The 16,656-nt window shown below is 38.4% G+C and overlaps 1 protein-coding gene across 1 annotated transcript in view; it reads right to left on the bottom strand.

The window, feature by feature from the left end:
- Positions 1-547: 547 nt before the first annotated feature.
- LOC146003074 (neuropeptide F receptor-like) overlaps positions 548-16,656 on the bottom strand; it is a 204,633-nt gene continuing 188,524 nt past the window's right edge. Inside the window, exon 2 of the mRNA XM_083141245.1 lies at positions 548-1,410. The gene's annotated coding sequence lies outside the window, so the exon portion shown is untranslated. The remainder of the gene's footprint in view (positions 1,411-16,656) is intronic.

Genomic DNA, 16,656 nt, shown 5'->3' with positions numbered 1-16,656 from the left:
ACTATTCCAGTAATGTACGTTTGCACAATATATATATATATATAAGAAATGGTATGATCACTTAATACTAGGCATATATTAATGGCGCACTATGGGTTGGGCTTCAGGAATTCTTCCATTAAATTAAGTCTGAAACAAATATTCACCAGTCTTTCAAGAAACGTATAATTAAAAAATCTAATTATAATAAAGCACTTCGCCATTTGCTTAAAATCTTGTGAAAAAATCTTAATTATCAAGATTGTACATAATCAATACCTATTTCTCAACTGTTCACAAACTATGTCAGTTGGAAACAATATAAAACAATGAATTTATCACTTCAAATCTTATATCATGCTTAGATTGTGCAGCATTCACTCACATTTTCTCTCCGATATCCACTTTTCAAATTAATTTAGTATATGATTTTTAAATTTCACTTCCTGCTTTCATATTAAAATATATTTAGATTAACATAAGTTTAATATTATGCTAGTAATGATTTATATATAACATATTAAATGATAAGAACTATATAAACTTCGGACCAAAGACAAATTACAGTCACAAGTTATGGATGATGATGATTTGTGATGAATGGCATTCTTTTCAGTAACAATAAGCGTATATTCGAACAGTGATGATGAATGACTAAATAACGTAAAACCTGAGTTTTGTGGCTTCCTTCATATCGTCTTGGTAATGTTGCAACAAAGGAACGTTTTACAAACATTCAACACAACAGCACATGAATACAATAACATTAACACTGGCAGGACAGAATAAAAGTAGAAACACTGTTTTGAAAAATATACACTTGTGATTCTGAATGTACTATACACAAATTAGTTTAAATTCTAACACAGTTCACTACATATAGCATACTCAGAATTACGTTCAAATTAATGCGAAGAAAAAGCTCAATAGTTTCATGATTTCCATGCAGACCAAACACCATTCCCACAACAGTGTTACTATTTGTTATGAAAGATACTTGATTAACGATAATAGACCTATGTTGCAACTCATCTAAACCACTTCGTAAAAGTATTATGTTTAAGAAAACAATAGGGGCTCAGTTTCCGAAATGGTTTTACAAAACAATGTTATGAAGGAAGACACAAACTGACGTTGTACACTGATCCAAACAAACATTAAATAATGGACAACAAAAACCTTAAGAATATATTTTAAGACCACTTTCACAATTGACCATCAAGGTACAGATTAAGTATATTTGCGAGGATAGATGTGCTGTACACTTGAGTTTGTTCATTGTTCCAATACTTTAATCTTATATAAGTTAACCACAGAAATGGATTCTTCACATGTGCACTGAACATAGTTTTAGAAAATATAATTTGTTGTTTGAAGGCATCTTCAATTCAAGGACAGCAGGCATTTTCCTATCATCTGGAATAGGTCTACCTGAAAAATAGAGAGAAAAAATCAACATTAGGTTTCTAAAATATTTTATTGAATAAAAGTTCATGACAAATAAAGTAATGGACAAGTTAGGCATACCCAAATAAATTAACAGTGATTTAGTGCAGTCAAAATAGGAAAAATAAAGAAACTAATTCATAACAAGCTGAAATTTGGTATGTAGCGTCTTTATAGCATTAATAACAACATACCAAAAGTCCCCGGCGATCACACGTACGCTAAGTCCGCTGCATTGAAAAATTTCCATGAAATAAGGGAACTAAAATTCATAACAGGCTACAATTTGGTATAGTAACATCAATAAGAACATACCAAAATAACTATCGAGAGCCACAAGTGATTCGGATCCCACTTTAAACTGTAGGTCCAGTCCCGATTAGCCTTACTGTGCATAAAGTGGACTTAAAACAACAATTCAATCAATCAATCAATCAACTATCGAGAGCCTGCTAGAAACATGAAACACTAATGGCAAAAACTTTAATTGTAAACTAAGAAATGCATATCTAATTACTATTCTAGATTACAATGCAGGTTAGCACTCCACTCGGTTAGTGGTTATCCGGCCTGGGCGTGGATATTTGTGAGTGTCCATTCATCAATTTCATCATATCATCACTCATCCGCATCTTCGCAAATTAGCCAAAAGTGGCACAAAAGACGAAGTAAAATACAACAAATCAAATCAAATCAAAATACAATGCTGGTTCAAAATTTGTCAATTATTACTAATTCCTCAGCTATATCTATTGCGTCGCATTGCATAAACATAGATATTTTATATTCATTCTATTACAATACAATCCTTACATATTATGAGAGGAAAAGAGTTCACATATTTAATTTACCATCTTGGTGGGTACTAATCTAAAATTTGATTTTATTGTATTTTATTGTATAGATTTATCTATAAAGTATTTCTTGGTGTGTATAATATTTAATATCTCTGTTGTCCTTATGCCATACACTTAAGTGCTGTAGTAGGCTTGCATGCTGTTTTTCAACAGCACAAATCCATTACATAAAGAAATACATAAAACAGAATTCAATTGAATGGCTACTTGGCACATTTGGAATATGTTTCGATTATTTTTATTGAATACAAACCAATTTGACTGTTATTATGTTACCTGCCTTATTTTAATTTTTCATAAGTTAAGGTTAGATTATTAATGAAATGTGTTACTGCAGTAATACAAACAAAAATCATAAATGAGGTTTTTTTCTCCTTAAGTGTGGAATCCCACTTTGTATTTTGGTAAATAAAGATAATATCTACGATAAATTATGAAAACGTATATTTTGGATCGCCGCTTTCATTAGCCGAAACGCGAACAATGTAATTTACATTTGAAAACAATCTGGGCAAGTTTATGCCATGCGAGGGACTACAGTTCACGGCTTGGGAAAACGTGTCCCGCAACAATGATTAAGCTGGCAAATTTATGTTTGAAAAACCGAACGTGCCGTGCGTAACGATTGGAGCTTTCACCGGGATATGAAATAAGGGGCCAGTGTGCTAGATATAAGTTACCTTATCGCATTTTCACACTGCGAAGCATTGTAATGCATATTTGCTTCCTTATTTTAGTACCAGATAATTTAAACTTATCTTCGATTCTGACATAACGTTAGTGTCATGCTTTTGTTATTTGCGGCTATTTTCTGCAGGGGTGCCCATCTCCTCCAAGGTCAATGGCGCATCCCCCCACAAAAATATGTCATGCGTTTGCCCCAAATCATATCATGCGTCCGCCCCAAATCATATCCTTCGCTTATTTCTTGTAATGCAGCTACAGTATGAAACTTCACCTTGACCTCAGCAAAACGCCAAATAGGCCTTGAGCCAGGTAAGTTGTCGGTACCACTCGGGGGAACGGGTTCTAATATGATTTTTTGGTAAGGTTGGGATGCCTGGAGATGGAAAATATGTGATAGCATGTCTTCTTTGCCTTCTGTGTGTTATCACTCCACTCCCCAGATAACCTTGATGTAAATGGAAAGCTTTGATAATTTTTAATATTTTGACATTTACTATTAGAAATGACAATTACAGAAATTCTGATCTAAATTATAATAATGATGATGATAATTACGATTATAATAATATCACTAATTAAAATATGTGAATATTTTAATAATTTAATTGACAAGTTGGATGGTATTTAACACCATTACTGGATTCAATTGGCTATTTGCCCATCATTAATGCCAATATATCTGAATTAACAACTGAAGTGTGCAGCTGTGAGTGTGACAGTAGCAGCCCAAGAAAAGTGTAAGAGTTCATTGAGGAACGTGGGCAAGTGGTACAATGCCTCTAATGTGCGATTTACCTGAATCAATGGCGTGGAGAGCCATAAGAAGGATGGAAGGTATACAGACAGCGAGAGGTATCTGTAGCCTTTGGAGTGTCTCAAAATACCATTTCTCGCCTGTATATTCGGTTCCAAACAACGGGAAATGTGCAACGAAGGCAAGGTCAAGGCCGTCCGCGAGCAACAACAGCAAGAGACAACAGGTACCTCTTGTTAACAACCGATTGGAACAGACCACAGAATGCAACAAAACATGCCATTCTCACAACAATAGGGCGCAGATGTCATCTCAAACTGTCTTCAATCGCCTTCTTAAAGATAGCCTCTCTGCATATAGACTCATGGTGTGTGTTTCTTCACCGTACAGCTTTCAGTCCGTAGAAACTTAGCTGAGGAACATCGCAATTGGGGCCACAACGAATGCGGCTGAGCGGTGTTCTCCGATGAGTCGCGATTCAGCCTTACAATAGACGTGCCTAATCTGGAGGGAATGTGGAACACGCTATAACCCGGTTTTTGGTCAAGAAACATTCTAAAATGGAGGTGGTTGAATAATTTTGTGGGTTGGAATCAAAATTGTGGGACGTACGAACCTCCACGTCATCCAAAATGGAAGTTTGACGGCCATTAGATATGGAGATGAGAACCTCAGACCTCTTGCCATGCCGTGCGCAGATGCAATAGGTGATCGTTTCATTTTCATCCGCGATAATGCTCGTCCTCACAGAGTTCTGTTAGTGCACAACGTGCCAGAGGGCGAGGGAATACTGACTATGGAGTGGCCACCGTGATTACTGGAGTTAAATCCCATTGAGAATGTCTGGGATGAACTTGACAGACGCATTCTAGGTAGGAAGACACATCCCTCAACTCTTCCAGGGCTGAAATTGCTGAAAGTAACGTGTGGCGAGGAATCCTCCAAGCTCTCATCGATCACCTCATCGAGTTAGAGATCACCCACCATGCTAGGGGTGAGTTTCTGCTGTGACCATGTCCGTTTCTGAACTGTTCTATTGCTACACACAGTAGCGTACGCAGGATTTCATCAAGGGGGGTGTTATTTCGAAAACTTTCTACAAATTCACATTACCATTGTTTTATTATACTTTAATAATAATAATAATAATAATAATAATAATAATAATAAATTAATAATTCTTATAATTTATTAATTAGTTTAATTACTACTAATAATTACTATTAATGCAGTTGCTATTTATGAAAGAAATAGAACAAAATTACATTTCTTTTGTTTCTTTGTTACAAAATAATTGTCTAGTCAACGGTTATTTGTATATGATAAGTGAGACATTTTAAGTGTGAAGAAAATCCATAAAAACAAGCAAATATATTAAATTTATTGAAATAATCGAAATATGAAACTCATTGAAGGAGCCGCGCTGGTCTAGTCTGACAACTTCGTGGGATATCCGGGTTCGATTCCCGGAATTGGTTGGAATTTATCCAGCCTTGTCTCCGCACCCAGCCTCATAGCAATGGGTACCTGAGAGCAACCCTGGGGGATGAAGGCTGCCGGAGCATGGTGCTGATCACATCACCTGCAAAATAGATCGAGAATCTTTGGGGCCCACCACACCACTACGTGTGCCTTCATGGCACGGTGCTATATGCACGGGGGAATTTACATTACCTTTATCTATGGAACTCGCCCAGGATGATGATGAAGCGAGAGAATACATGTTGCTAAATTCCACTGAGTCTATGTTTTCGTTGAGAAGTAAGTTTATAGACATTCCAACACATTTATCACTTCTAGATGATTCACAAAGCACTTCTTCAACATTATTTAATGATGTGGATGTAGACTCAGCATCACTTGAGAGTTCACAAGGGGATGTGAAATCGGGAAGAACGTTTGCAATAACGTCGGCACACTGCGACGAAGCAAGGAATTTTCACAATTCTCGCGAGAGTCACTGCGCGACTTTTTGCAAAAAAAATTGCAAAATTGAACTTTGCGGCCGCTTAGATTGTGTTTGGAATGTTGTGTTTTTCTTGATGCTGCATGGGAATAATAATTCAAATTATTATTATTATTATTACTGTCGCAGATCTTTGACTGTGATAAATTAGCCATTTTTATTTTTTTTCTACAGCATTTTCCATAATATTTCAAAAGCTCAAGGGGGGGGGTTAAACCCGGTAACCCCCCTTGCGTACGCCACTGGCTACACACATTGCTCTATAGTGAAGCACATCATGTGAGCGTTGGTTCAAGCGACTGTAGGGTCATTCTGTTACCTATATATACTCTACTGTATCTGTTCTCTGAATGTTATTTCAGTTGCATAAATATCGGCTGTAAATGGTTTTCGTCTAGTTCTTCCTGTTCCTCTCTTGATCCAAGAAGAAGGCGGTGGATATTTATGGCAGGTCAATTATCAGACAAGACACTATTTGGTCGAAATATTGTGACAGAACCAAATCGGAATCTTCAAATGGGCTTGCAGAAAAATGTTATTCCCCCTGAGGAAATATGTGGAAATTCAGCCACGGCGATTATTCAGAGAGTAAAAGAAGAGGAGTCAAACTTTGGTGAGGTCCATCTGCCTTGTCCATTGCTTTCCAGAAGGAAATACTAGTCCAAGAATCGATGTCTGTTGGATACGTACAATGAGACGTCTATAAAGAACACCGAAAGGACAATCACATGGGAAGAACTCGGGCATCAGTCACAGAGCATCTCATCTTCCCAGATTGTCAGAAATTGAAGGAAATTTCCAAGTAACGTAATGAATGAAACAACTCTAATTGCATTTCTTGTTAACGAATGTAGAGCATCTTGTAAAACGTTTGAATAAAACACTTCGTGAACTGTGGAGATAAATGATGTAACATCACATCTGAAGGGAGTCCCAAAGTGCTCAATCTCAACAGTAAACATGAAGAAGAGGTAGTAATTTTTTGGTGAATACTGCCGCTGCTAATAAGGGCTATGAAGTGGTAATGAGAGGTTCAGATGACACAATGTGTGTACTGAGATTCCATGAAAGAATAATGGTTAAATTCTTTCTGAAATATAGTACTAAAATACCCATTTGGGTTCTTGACATTAAGAAAATAGCTTCAATTCTTATTAAAAATGTTTGTCGAGATATGATAAGTCTCCACATGCATTTGCAGGAAAAGGAAGTGCATCCTTCCTGACAACAGACAAACGTAGGAAATATTCTCGCACCCTCGGAGATTAATGGGATCTCAATGAAATAGTAATAGCGAACTGTAGTTCTCGTGCTTACTGCATGCTCCAAAACCTTCCGTACATTGTGTGAATGACATGACGTCTATTCTGTGCAAAGAAAGGTGAGATAGACATTTATCAACTTGCAAGAAACATGCATCCGCTTGTTACCCTGCTCCCGTGTCAGGGCAACAGTGTTTTTTTTTCCTTATTGAAATATTTATTAATATGTTAATTAATTAGGTAATTACGTATATAAAAATACGTATATGGGATAAGTATATCTCAATTTATTATGCATTTTTAGGTTCGTATATATTCCATGCATAAAAACCATGTATCTCTGTTATTTCCTCGTGTTTCGAAGGTTCAAGGAAAAGGCGTGCAGTTTAGCTGTTAGAGATTAAAAATTTTGAAAGGAAAACATAGCAGCAGACGCCAACCAAACATATATAAACTCCTAGATGAGATTGGGGGAAGTCGGCTGTTGGAACTGAGACGTGGAAGGGAGAGGCTATTCTGGTTCAGTCAGCTCGGATCGGAGGACAAATCCCCCACAACGGATGCTGTAAGAGAGTGGATTGCCGGGCAAGCCAGTGCCTTGGTGTCCAGTTTACAGGTAAAAATGTAGATTGTACTGGATGTTATTTTGAAGTAATTACGGTGCGCCGGGTAGGCTGGTGCCTTGTCACCGTGGAGGTTGACAAAAGTACACGTCGGGCGACCTCGCACCTGTTAAGACGTTTCTTGGAGTAACGCGAGTCTACCTTGTGACAAGCGTACTCCCGATGTAATTCAGGAAATGTAAAGCATCCAGTTACAAACAATAGAAATTTCCAACATCAAAAGTAGAGTTTTGGCCCGCTAATTAGAGAAAATAACTTTCGGATACGACTTGTATATACTTCAAATTTTACATTAATTAAACTATAGAAAATATCCAAAATTTCAGTTTTTAATATCACAGATGCTGGACAAGGTAATTTATCCCCCTGATCAAAAAGGTTTCGCAAAAGGTTATCCGTTGTCTCTTGTAGTTAATTATATAATTATGTTGACTTGTAGCAACCCACGTGCATTGTCGTACAAAGAAAGATAACCTCTAGACAAATCAGAGCCTAGTAAGAAATGCACCGAACCTCGAGTGCGGAGGTAAAGTGTGTGTGTGGGGGGGTGGGGGTGAAATAAGTAACACGCTATAGGCAAGAGATGTATTCTGAATGATTCCCGTACACCTAGACCAAGTGGGAAAATATGGACATTGAAAAAAACACGATGGAGCAGAGAAGCTGCTAATGGATTGGATTGAATGGCAGCCAGCATCTTAAACTCTGTTAGATCTACTAGCTTGCAACTCCATTACAAACTATCTCCCCGATGGTGCAGTGGTAGCGTCACCGCCTTGTAATCAAGGGGTCCAAGGTTCGATACCCGCTAGAGGCTCATAGTGGTTCGGATCCCACTTTAAACTGTGGGTCCAGGCCCAATTAGGCTTACTGTGCATAAAATGGACTTGTAACACCAAATCAATCAGCCAACCAATTCATTAGAAACTACAAACTGCGTCTTCTGTCTAAATAACATCAGTTGCACTGAGAAGTGCAGACTACCCACACGTGATAATCAATGAGTGATGACACCTATTCAGAAGATAATAATTTTGAATGTAAATAATAACATTATGTTTATGTTAAATTATAACACACATGCATATTTAAGATTTAGCCTCTATTATTATTGAAAATTGTAAGCAAACTTATGCATTTAATCTATGTCAGTATATTAGCAATATAATAAAGTTTTATTATTTTTATAAGGATTATATTAATATTATTACACTCAATAGTTATAATTATTATAAAATAATATTGAATTTAATAAATCTGATGAAATTAAATTTATTTATTCAAATATTGTGATCAATTTATATGCTTTACATAAAAAAATATGATAAAGCATTATTTTTCGGCTATGGTTACTAATTCAATAATATTATATGAAAAGCAAAGAGTTATGAGATGCTATCACACATTTTCCAGTTCCAGGCATCCACACCTTGCAAAAAAAATCATATGAGAACCCATCCCGCGAGTGGTACCAATCGCTAAATTTGAGGTCCTGGCTCATGGACTAAAACAGGCATTCTCGCAACACAGTACTGCAAGCGAAGCGAGGAAGAAAAGTTTTACATCCATTTCATTTTAAGCTTTCAAAATTATTAATTTAATTGAGTGTCAATACTTTCTTAGGATCCTGAGATATTTAGTCTTTTCCAGCTTCTATTTTGGAACGTTCGGGGTCGAAAAAGTGCGGATACCATATCACTAAATAAAGTTTCCAAAATTTAATGTTCGAACTCTCTCTCCCAGGACCGTACCCAAGCGAGGAGCAATGGGGGCCATGCACCCCCCCTCGAGCAATGCATTTTTTTAAAAATATGAACATATAAAAATCTACTAAGAGAACATCGGCGATTTTCCAAAATTTTAAAAATTTCAATTTTGTCCTTCGGTAATGTGTTTGTTGTGTAGGGACAGTCTCCAGAAGTCTGCAATCTACGATATTGGGTACTTTTAGTTTACCAGAAGTCTACCAGAAGTGGCGGCGATTGGAAGGGGCATGGGGGGAGAAGTTGCTCCCCCCCCCACCCTTGCCCCTTTGCTTCAGCATTATGGCCTCTTAATGCTAAGCCTTTACCTACCAAGACCCGGTGGGGACACATAGTGTATTTGAATCCCACTTTAAACTCTAGGTCCAGTTCCAATTAGTCTATCTGTGTATAAAAGTGGACCTCAAACAATAACCCAAACTTGTCTACTAGGAGAAAGTAAATTGTCCTTGCCCCACAATTTTGGCACCCAATCGACGCTACTGTTTACCAGGTGAGATTGTCTCTCTTTCTCTCTCTCTCTCTCATTTTGGGTGTCAACCAAAGCCCGCTATTATCCTTAGAGAGTTATGGGTTAACTCACATTTAGAATTCTATATTGTAATAACAATTGCTAATGTGTATAATTTACTTTATAAATATATTATTTTCTAAACATAGAATTATCGTGGCTCTTCAATGGTCCTGCTATAAGAAAATAAAGCAAATCCGAAAACATTTTTTAATTTTCAAAACTCAGCACTATTCGAATACTTTTGACCATTATCGGCGATTGGATGCCAAAACTGAGGAAGGGGGGAGGGGAAGGACAGTTATTTTCTCTTGGTAGACAATCATTAAGAGGCCATAGTACGGGGGCAAAAAAATCCATCAAAAATATCCTGGGTACGGGCCTGCTCTCTCCACTACAGAAATCCCTTCACTATCTGAGATTTAACACTTATTCAAGAGCTTCCTATCTCCCCGTATAAATGTAATACTCAATCCAACCACAAAAATTTCCATGCCAATTTTAGACTTAATGTTGATATTGAAGAGTGTACAATTACCTCTTCCAAAGAAATAATTCTCATGCTCCACACCAGAATTTCTGCAACAGTCTAAGACAATAGTAATACACAAGAATTGGATACCCCCTCAATTTAATGCTCAATCCTCCTCTAACTAAAATACCCGCCATAACCTAAGACCTAGAGATAAATAACGACTTCCCCAGCGTTAAATTCAGACCCCCCCCCAGAATCCATCTGTAAATTAAAGCCTAATATTTAAGAGATGGATTCTTCTCCCCTCTAAATAAGATAATATCCTTAAACACTTTATTTTCTTCATCTAATGGATTAAATATGCTGCATTTAAGGTGCAAATTTTCACATATATTTTGGAAAAATATATAAATGTTGAATTTTATATTATTTGAAGGGAAGAAATTCCCACAAAAAATCTCGAATGCGCAGCCAACACCATAATCTCCCCCGGTGGGTACCCCTGATTTTCTGCAACTTTTTGCTAACCAAGACAATAAAGATGGGACATTCATAAAGAATGCCCACGCCAGAGCCAGGAATCAAACTTACCAACCTTGGTGGCAAAATCAAAAGTCGACTATTTAACTATTTCAAAGTTGAATATTGGCCACCAAGCCGGCTACATATTTAACACTTGCTTCCGGGTTCCTAACAATAAACTTACTTGCCTGATAGGTGAAGTTCACATATATCATGTCACTAAAATTCAGTAAATCTTTTGTTATTGAATCATTGCTTCCTTTGTTGTTCATATAGGTAGTACAGTTATAATCACTACAAAATGTACACTTAATAATAAAAAGAGGATTACATGAGTGTCATAGTCATATTTTATCATTCAAAAATCATCGGAAAAGCATGCCTCTCTAATAGGCTTTCAGATATTCCGGCATTTGTGTACATACAGGATGGAGTCATCTTCTAATTCTACCACCACGTAGTAATTACACTGGTATGAGTTTCATGTCGGAACACATATCCCAGCACTGATGATTTCACAATAAGTATTTTTTGTCTCTTATGTACGTAACCTTTATGATTTTATAAACAAAAATACAGAAACATCGAAAACACTTTAGGGAACAATGGTTTATTTTATTTTAATTTCTTTATAAAATGTTCATAGTTGAAAAATCTAAGAAGAAGAGATGGGGAGGCTGGCACGTCTTGCCCCCTGGTAAACTTGAGCTAACTAGCGGAAATTTCATAAACATACAAAATATGCAAATTTAGGTGTGATATGGGCCTCCCCGGTGGTACAGTAGTAGGGTCGATGTCCTGTAGTCAAGGGGTCCCGGGGTCGATACCCGGTGGAGGCACATAGATGTTGGGATCCCACTTTAAACTGTATGTCTAGTCCCGATTAGTCTTACTGTACATAAAGTGTACTTCTAACACCAAATCAATCAATGAAGGTGTGATATATCCGGAAGTAGTGTGTATATATAATATGCTAAAAGTGGAGATATTATTTAAGTTAATTGATAAAAGGGGCCTTTGCTGTGATTTTGGAACAGAGATTTTCATAAAATTTAATGCAGAAGGGTCAAAGAAACAGGGCAATAATTCGGCAGGTGATTATGGCGAACAGTCATGATAAATCTCTACTCTTATGGATAAGCATTCCAAATAGACACATTACATGGTATTTAAGAACATAAAGTTTAAGCAGGTCCTTCTCCATGGCCGTCCGGTCTAAGGCGCTGTGCTTTGGACTCCGACTGCGAGACGGCATGGGTTCGATTGGATTGATTTGTTGTTTTAAGTCCACTTTATGCACAGTAATGCTAATCGGGACTGGACCTACAGTTTAAAGTGAGACCCGAACCACTATGTGCCTCCACCAGGAATCGAACCCGGGACCCGGCATGGGTTCGATTCCCCCTGGGTTCAGTCTCTGGGTTTTCGGCTGTGTAGAGGACCGGTGGCAACCCACCATCGTGAGGATATTGTGGAGCCACGAGTGAGTTGCGCAACCCGGTCTGGGAAATCTTCAGTAACGGGTTCGACGTGCTGACCCCACGTCACTCCATTACCTGTTGAAGCTCACACCATCTCTACGTAGGATTGTGGGCGGGAGACTGGCAGTCGGGAGATAGGTCAAGGCTCTTCCGCCATGGATAAAAGAAAGTTTAAGCAGAGCAATTTCGTATTCTACGACACGTCTCCGTCTCTCTTGATTTTTTGGTTTCTTCTCGATATCGAATGAACTGGCTTCCTTCTCATTTCGTATTACAAAATAGGTGGCTTCAGTTTTAATCTTATTTCCAATTTCAAGATGAAACCAATGTTACTCTTCTCTATGCGACATAGAACCTTATACCGCATATCGAAGCACCGCTACTCCACGGAAGTTGCAACAAGTATCATTAGCTCTCATATTAGCTTAACTGTAACACGGTTCTTTTCTTACAAAGACTAATTGAAATTTTACCTCCGTTTATAGATTAGCTTCAGCGGCATTGCACTGTGTTTCTTCAAATGTTGCCGATTGTGGCGAACCTTCATCTTCCGAACAGAAACCACTCGCTGCGCTGTAGGGAAGCCACACTACACAGCAAAAATAAATGGACACCACACTAACCGCCGCAACGTAAACTTTCTGAACATAACACGTGGTGTTAGAATTAAAAGATTACTCCATCCTGTACGTACACAAATGCTGGAATATCTGAAAGCGTAATGAACATGAAGCATTCCTTTTAAAGTTGCTCATCAAGGTCCTTTTATTAAAATAATATATGATAAGACTGTTTAGGTATTGGCCGTTGACAGTTGTATCTGTATCGAAAAGTAAACCTTTCGACAAAGTTATAAAAGGTCTATTAAACTCAAGATCTCATGAATCACACACACACACACACACACACACACATAGGATCACACAAACCGTTAGTCCCCATTAACATAAAGAAGTAGTTCCGTTCTGTTTGCCCGTTTCAATAATCCGTTAAGTCATATTGGAAATGGGTGGTAGGGCACCACACAGTCACAATCTACTCCATTCAGTGGCTGCGATTAGGTGAGGCGTGTGGGGCAGTTGCCCCTCTCCACTATTTTCCCCCGCACTAAAGCCTCTTAATGCAAAGATAAAGTAAACAGCCCTTGCCCCTCTCCTCAGTTTTGACATTCAATCGTCTCTACGGAGTCCATTTGGGGAAGTGATATGATCAGCACCACTCTTCAGCCGCCGACATAGAGAAGTAGAACCAGAGACGTCAACTTAAATATTTGGGGGGGGGACAAGGTTCGCATAAACAATACATTATACATGTAAATAGGTGGATCCTCGACGTGAATTTAGGGAGGCAGAAAGTACTTTGCCCCACCGAAGTCGGTGCCTGTGAGTAGAAGAATAAATACACAGGATCCGTAAAGTGATTTATATTACAATTGGTTAAATTAGCAGAAGGAATGCTACAATTACTTTCGCTTGTTTTGACTCTTTCAAGAAAAGGATCCATTCTGTGACGCTTCTTCATTTTCCTCCATCACTCTGTAACTGAATCTTGCTCTTCCTGGCCTTGCAGATGCCGCCGTCACATTCCACCGTCTATCGAGGCATTCCTCGCTGCTCCCTTTTCGTTTGTCTCTTGAATCTCGGCTGTCTGCGGAATGAGCTACAGGTGACATGCCAAGGGACGCATCCGGAATTCAATTAACCTTCTCGAGGGTAGCGTCATTGAGGATCCCTTGTTGTTCTTCTAGGACAGTGCAAAATGGAGAGGAATTTGATTTCTTTCATTACGAAACTAGGGAAATGCATGAAGAACAGCGAAATGCAATCGGTATTCCTATTTGGAGTCTTCCCTAATAAGAAAGAGTTCTAAGTGGCCTTTGGTATATATGAGTCAAAAATTTTGTCTTGGATTCAGATTACAGATATTCCCTGCCACAGTACGCGCTGCTGCGAAGGCTGGTAACTGCGGTCGCTTTCCTCTCCCACGCAATCCCGGTCTCTCTTCCATGTTCGTGCCTCCACGATTGCGTAGTGCTAAGAGGTGGATGGTTCCATACCTGTTGGAGGCAAATATTGCACAGTGGTTCAGACCCCACTTTAAACTGTAGGTCCAGTCCCGATTAGCCCATATATCCATAAAGTGGACTTACAACATAATTTTTTTTGAAAAACTCAATATGCTGACCAAGGCAGAAATTTATTTTATTTCAAAACATAAACTAAACGTAACGTTTCAGCCTTCTAGCAAGGTCTTCTTCAGACTCTGCACCAAGTACAAATGTAAAAAGGTACAAAACAGGAAGATATATATGTACAAAAATCACTCCCCTCCAGACACAAGATTATTAGAAAGTTGTTTCTTCTGGAACATTACAAAAGGTGGCCTTTCCTTGTAAACTGTAAATTCACCTGACAGGCGATTTAGTTAAACATTTCCTTTCATCCGGAAAGTGGTTGGACTCTTTAATCTCACGCTCTTTTTCCTTCATTCTTCTTCCTTCTTCTCTCCTCCTTCCCTCTTGTCCTTTGCACTCTTTCTAACACCTTCTTCCATTCTTTGCTTATCTTCAGTCCCCCGTTCCAGTTCATTGTGCCTTCTTCTCGTTTCGTCTCTATTTCCTTGGCCTCCATCCACTTTCTCAGCAGTACTCTCTTGCGTCGCTACTTGCGCAGACTTCATCTCGTTAGCTTGCTCCAGACATACATGAGACAGGGTATAGGAATGTAGGTAGTATTCTCCATGTTACAGCGTGTACCGCCGGTAAACCAACTTTCTTCACATACATCTAACCTTAATATATGCGTAATTGCTCATTATATAACAGGTGTTCCGTTCAAACCTCCAACATTTCAAATCATCGCTAAAAGGTTATGAAACATAATGGAATGCAAGTGGTACTAGACGAAAGAGAAATGAAAGAATTTTATTGCATGAAGCACTAAACACGAATACACCAATACACCTCTACACTGAACTCTAAAATATCTCTATGTGTGCACCGTTTGTATCACGAATAATAGCCAATCTGAAAACCTCCGGATTCTTTATTAACACTTCCAGTCGCCAAACCTTCGCACAGCATGCCTTAATGGTTTTCCCATCAGATGCTTCACCTCCTTATTCTCTCCGGTAATTTCTTTGCACTGTAATGATTGATTTGGTCTCTGCATACCAGAATACAGATTGTGCGCTCAGCTGCGGATTCACCATTGTGCTTTTTGCGATTGTGGTGCTGCATAGTGAGAGAACGGTGAACTTCGAGGTCATGCAATAAAATTCTTTGAGTTTCTCTTTCGTCTGGTACCGCTCGCATTCCATTATGTTTCATAACCTTTTAGCATGGTAAACGTTGTAAGTGCCAAAAGTGAAAGTTTTAGGAAATCGCATCGTTCCGCACATCAGCCCGTAAGAACGTGCACGCTAGTGACCTCTTTACACGCCCTTTGCACTACTTAGAGGGATACCAGACACATTTCACGTTTACCACATTATAAAGCATGGCACATTTCACAATTTAACGTGGAAACCGGTGTTTGAATTATTTTAACACTTACAGCGTTTACCAATTTTAGTCTTCAATGATGAATTGAAATGTGGGAGGTTTGAATGGAACACACTGTATAATACCAAAACCATTAAAACAAGATGTCAAATAGAATTTTAGAATATTATTTAAATAACTTAAAGACTGATTAATGTACAGTCACAGCCAATAAAAATGAGACACCTAGATCTTGAAAAAATCGCCTCCCAGCAAGGCGTAATGTGTGTTGCCTACCTCTTCGGCGGTGGAAGAAGTAGCATTGAAAATTTGCTATTGAAATCCACTTATCGCATAGAGTTAGACAACACACATTACACCTTGCAGGAAAGTCAGTATTTCAGGATAAAGGTGTCATACTATTAATGTCGGTGACTGTACGCCACGGATCATTCTCCATCGTACCCTTCACATCGGGTATCCTCCACGATTGTGCGCCGGAAGGGCGAGGGAGCCGATGCGAGTGGCAATTTAAAAACACGCGAGTTCCGTCTCTGCAAACAGCGTTGGCGGGAGAACACTGCTTGTTCTCTCCTGCTTTCTGCTCCGCGTTCGGATGTAGCAGTGTTGCTACATGACCGGAAATTTCTCTCGGTTCAAAAAAAATCTACCTACAATTTTGGGTCAAAAAAGAGATTTTATAAAAAATATAGAAATTGTAAGAAGATTCGTTTTTGTTGTACTTGCATGCCTGCACAAAACTGGTGTTTTTTATATCTAACTACCTGATTGCCCGACATTACCCGGATATTTGTATATCCAAATCTTCTACTAGACAGGAAAAAAATA

Source organism: Lepisma saccharinum, chromosome 19 (genome assembly GCF_977018435.1).
Source record: "Lepisma saccharinum chromosome 19, izLepSacc3.1, whole genome shotgun sequence".
Classification (NCBI taxonomy): domain Eukaryota; kingdom Metazoa; phylum Arthropoda; class Insecta; order Zygentoma; family Lepismatidae; genus Lepisma; species Lepisma saccharinum.
Note: the sequence above shows the minus strand (reverse complement) of the source record. Positions and strands in the feature narration are given on the sequence as shown.